Here is a 6,000-nt window from a genome sequence, read left to right as displayed (position 1 = left end):
TGACTGTCAAAAACGTCAATTGTCATCCAAAATACACAGATAGCGGCAAGACTTTTTTTAGCCAATCACTACATAGTATTTCAAAGTAATAATAATTTGATTGGTTAAAAAAATGAACTCGATATTCTGTGGACAGGACGTTTTGCGCCGTTATGACAACCCAATGAGAATGTTTCGCGCAAAATTTGAATTTATTTAATGATAAGTTTTTTGAAGATCGATGAGTGAAATCATTGTTATAGGTACTAATATTAAATTTATAGGTCTAACGATTAAAATAATGTTGTTTTGCTTTGTACCTCTGGTGTTTTACTGTGTTTTTACTTTGAACTAAACTTTAGAATTGACGCGCGAAGTATTGGTACATTATATAGAGTACCTACGCATTCGTTTGTCTAATGTCTATTTTCAGTTTGATTTATAGATATTTCTATATCAAATAACTATAATATTGATGGTTACTTTCATAACGTCTTTTCAACGTTCATTTTTGGTCGATAAATTTTGAAAACCTCTACCGACCTACAATCGACGTTAAATCAACGTCTATATTATGATGTCGAAAAGACGTCTACAAATCGACACCTAATCGATGTCGTTTTAAGGTCGATCGACGTCAAGGTCTACAAATGACTTAGTATCGACGTATATTCGACTAACTCTTGCTGCTTGGGAATGAATATGAGTTTAATTATATTTAATTTATTATATTTTGATGGATAAATACTTATTATTTACATACTGTCACTGTCACTGCCAAATCTTAAAATCTGTCAGATAACTTCAACCTCAAAAAATGGCTGTTTGTTTGTTTATTTTATTATTTGTCTGTCATAATAAATATAATATAATGTCAGACTAATCATACACTGCTCAAAATAATCAAATCTTACTAAGAGTCGTATCAGTTTTTTTAGGAACCAGCTGTACATATAAACTACATTGAAATTTTACTTACCCCATGCGCTTGTTTACATGGGCGGTTTGCCAACGTTTGACGCCGCGGTTTACCTGAAAAACCCAACCGCCGCGGTTCGTACACATGAGAGCGATTGACTGGTGGTCTCATTCCTCCCTAGTAAACTTACAACCGCCGCGATTTGACGACGGAAAGTTTGCATGTGTACGATGTTGAGCGGTTGCATTTGTTTCTATGTTAAACTTGAACCGCGGCGGTTGGGTTTTTCAGGTAAACCGCGGCGTCAAACGTTGGCAAACCGCCCATGTAAACAACCGCCGCGGTTCAAGTTTAACATAGAAACAAATGCAACCGCTCAACATCGTACACATGCAAACTTTCCGTCGTCAAATCGCGGCGGTTGTGAGTTTACTAGGGAGGAATGAGACCGCCAGTCAATCGCTCTCATGTGTACGAACCGCGGCGGTTGGGTTTTTCAGGTAAACCGCGGCGTCAAACGTTGGCAAACCGCCCATGTAAACAAGCGCATGGGGTAAGTAAAATTTCAATGTAGTTTATATGTACATATATTGAATATATGTACATATATTAATAAAAGTCCAATAAGAGGTCCCAATAGGCTAATTCTTGGGATTATACTTTCTACTTTCAGGTACCTATTTAGAAATTGTTAAGGGATTAAGATAAGAATACAAGTATTTTGGAAATATCAGGTACGAAGGTATTTTTGAACTATGAATCAACAAATAAATCCGTTTTGAAAACCTATTATATGCACTTTAATTTATACCAGTATATGCAAAATTAAAAAGAAAATACAAAAATATGCAAATGCATATGCATATGGACTCTTGCATATTTGCCTGACTTTGAGCACTTTGAGTAACTACATTTTGATTCATTCATGCCTTACAATGTGAATTTTTAAAGGGCCATTTATACATATCAGGGCCGTGTCCGTTCCGTGTTAAGACAGGGCCCGGTCCAAAAAAAACAATATCGCACTCCTAGATGTAAACTGCGTTAACTCAAAATTTGACCATTTCGACTTAACAAAATTTTCAAATTCTTGACCTGAAGATCTATACGTAAATAAAACCCACGTAACAATACCTTGAATAGTTTCCGAGAGATGACGCTAAACGTCACTTTAGTTGAAAGATTTTAAACCGGGCGGTTCGAGTATTACTACGCCATTTTCAGTTATCCTCCAGTCACCGTAAGTGGATGTCGATAGTAAACTCGCTGAATTTGAGTTACAGCACGTTACGTGAAAAATATGTGGTAGGTAAGTAACATTTTCTATTTCAAGTTAATGTAGTTTACATGAACATTTCTTTGGCGATTTAAATAGTGATTTGATATTATTTTTAGTTGTACTGATTTTGGTGGAAATATATGATACATTTTTTTGAGATATTTCAAATTACTTTACTTATCGTGAAAAAATTATTGCTTTCAGAGTTACAGTAGTTTAGATGAATAAAATTTTTCCTTCATTTATTCAGTTAGTCTTTTGAAGTTTGTCAATTTTCGCAATCCAAAGAAATTAATTGTGACATTTTGAACTATAGCTTTGACCCTACGTAAGATGCATAAATAACTTTGTGACAAAATAATGTTTTTTGAGTTGCACTACTTTACATGAATATTTTGGTAATATCAATCAACTTTTCTGTTTTTTTAGGAAAATGACAGGCCGTGGAAGCAAAATATTAGAAATTTTGAAAAAAGAAGCAGAACAACAGCGTGCAAGTAAAGTAAACTAACTTGAGATACTGTGCAAAAATAGTGCGTACTTCTAGTATAAAACTGGAGTAACTAAAAATCTCCATATTATTTAAATTTGAACACATTAATTAAAAAATGAGTACCTTAAGTACGGACTAAAAACCATTATCTTTATAATACTATCAATTTTTTTTTATATCTGCCTTACATTAGCTAAAATCAGTTTTTGTCAACTTCTGAAAAATAAGGTATTTTGAGTTACAGTAGTTTACATCTAGGTGTGCGATATGTACTCTTATGAGTATATTTATACATTGGCGTTTCCCGGACGGGGCCCGGTCTGAAATTAATTCCAGCCGATATTTTTGCTGTCGGCACTGGCGATGCACGAAAATGACACAGATCGCAGGGACTTGTATAAACACGATTTTATTGTTTTGTGAACGCGACTGCTGGAAAACAGACAAGCAATTGATATTGTGAGGTGAGATCTTCTATCCAAGCCGAAATATTTTCAACTATCTTTTACGCAGAGATATTATAGCGTTTTCCTCTCTTATTCGGCCCGGTACGCACACTGCCACAACCCGGTTGTATGTAAATATTGCATTAAAAATACCCGGACTCGGCACTGACCCGGAACAGACACGGCCCGGGTATGTATAAATGGGCCTTAATACAGCAAAACTTTATTGGCGAGGAACCGCAAAGTGGGCGACGCCTGGTGGCGAAATTGAAATTCATCAACTCAAGGAAAACATTGACTTTGCCATTAACTTGTGTACATATTTGCGGTCAGTTTATGTTGTAATTAACAATAATTTCGACTTAAAAAAACTATTGCAGTGTTCCTCAGTATTCATTCCTATTATACTCTACTTAATGACCTAAATTAACCAATGCCAAATCACACATTTTGTTAATTTAACGTTTGTATTAAACGTAGTATTTTTTAATGTTTAAGCGACTGCAAAATTAAATAAATGAATAAAATGTAGTATATATTCTGTACATATAATGTACTTTGTTATGAAAAATATCCCGACCACTTCGTAATTTCCAGAACACAATTATTATAAAATAAATTCACCTACTTAGTTTCCAAGTTTCCAGTTTTTATTTAATTAAAAATTGTTATCTGTCGGTGTAAAATAAATTATAGTGCACCTATTAATTAAATTAAAAACAAAATTAGAAATCCTAAGATAGATTAATAATTTTTAGAACGCTGTGTGATTATCGGGGACCAGATTTTTTTATGAAAAAAAGGTAAAAACAAATCAGTAGTTAGCAACAAATTTTAATGAATGCATACAGATTAAACATAATTTTGAGTCGCCTTTAACTTACAAGATGTCTTAGTTGCAAAACTTAGTGGTTACTTTGGCTTGGCAAAACACTCCTGTAAATGATTTTAATTTAACGTTTTAGAACTGTGAATTCAAATGACAAAATGAATTGTTTTCCTAGCGTTGTCGTCCATCTTTGAAATTTTTAGCGCCCTCTGTTAGAATTTAATTTTGCGAATTATTTGTATGCCCATTTCGCCGATTCAAGTTCACCTAGGCACAGAATAAATAACCATACAGAAGCGAAACTCCTGCCGAGAACGGTAACATAATTAGGGAGTTTTTGTGCACACAAATACGTAAACGTAACGCATCTTTTTGACATATACGCTTGCGCATTAATGGTTGAACTCCCGCATCGCGATACGTATTACCTAAGGTTACGGGCTGGTACGTTAGGTTCATACGCATCCTTATCGAGCCGAAAGTCACCGAATGCACACGAGGATCTTGCCCGATTACCTACCAAATGAACATTTCATCAGCGTACTATCCGTTTATAAACATTTTAAGGTTATATTGGTTATTGGTTTAGTCTATTTGAGTAAAATTATTCTGTTTGTAATTGGAAATTGGAACTTCATAGTAGATTTAAAATTTTATTGTTTTTAGTTGTCTATTAATAAAGCAAAACAAACAAATCTTGTACTAATTTAAGAAATACAGTGATCACCACAATTAATAACTAGATAAACAAATGACCTAGTTTCAGTAAAATTTTCAAATAAATATTACCACACTATTTACATTATACCTACTGTAATTCTGATGTAGGTATACAATAATTATTTACAACTAAAAAGTAGGTATAAACAAAAATAAAAAAATTTTAACCTAAGAAAAAATAATATTTTTATATTTAAATAGAAGCAATTAAAACCCGCTGTGTCTAGGTACACGCTAACGTGTACGCAAATAAAAAAGTTAGGTACACGCTTAAACGTCATCAAGTCAGTGACGTTATTATTTAGCGTGTACTATGACTGGGTTTTTTGGTACACGCTAATTTGAGCCGCGTGTATGCTGTGGTATTAAGTATCTGTAAGGCTACGGCTCCACGGGCTGGAAATTGACGCTAGCAGTAGCCGCAAAACGAACTTAAGGTTCCACGAAACGGAATAGGAATAGCCGAACTGAACCGACTACGCACAAGTCCTGTAGTCGGTACCGTTCGGCTATTCCTATTCCGTTCTGCGGAACCTTAAGTTCGTTTTGCGGCTACTGCTAGCGTCAATTTCCAGCCCGTGGAGCCGTAGCCTAAGTATCGCGAGTGTCAGAGTGTGGTTAGAATTTGTCTAATCGCGTTATGTTTACACTTTAATATTGATTTGTAAAGAGTTTCCTTATTTTTTACTTGTTTAGTGTTTTTTTTTAATTAACTATATGGAGTGTGGACAATTATTTAGTTCTTTTAATGAGTTTAACAACATTCTAAAACAGTATGAAAAAGATAAGAGACAAAAATTCGTGATTAACGGTAGCAGAAGTAATAAGATAAAATATACGGGGCGATTGATTAGTGTGATAAAGCTCAGTAGATCCGCAAGTAATAGATAGCAATAAAAGTTAGTATCAAAAATTTTAGCAAACTTTGAGCTTCATATTACAAAATTACTAAAATTAGTTAGAATGTTACAGGGCGTTCGATAATATACTCTCGGACCAAACTTATGTTTTTTAAATGGAACACCCTATATTTTATTTTATGTTCGAAATCTTCTTAACTTCCATATCACAAAAATATAAAGGTTTATTATGTTATACAGGATATTTACAAAGTTATAACCAATTTTCTATGAAAATCGTAACAAGTTCAACTCCCTGTATAAATAAAAATAAACACCAAATAAACTGGTATAATTAACTTACGTATAAAAATTATTTTAGCAGTATTTTGTATATATCATGTTAACTAATATTTATTTTGCTAACCTGAATATATACTTTTATATGCATATTGTTTTATTACAATTAAGTTTCAAACATCTGAATAGTTTTGCT

This window comes from Diabrotica virgifera, chromosome 4 (genome assembly GCF_917563875.1).
Source record: "Diabrotica virgifera virgifera chromosome 4, PGI_DIABVI_V3a".
Taxonomy (NCBI): Eukaryota; Metazoa; Arthropoda; class Insecta; order Coleoptera; family Chrysomelidae; genus Diabrotica; species Diabrotica virgifera.
This window is presented reverse-complemented; position numbering follows the sequence as displayed.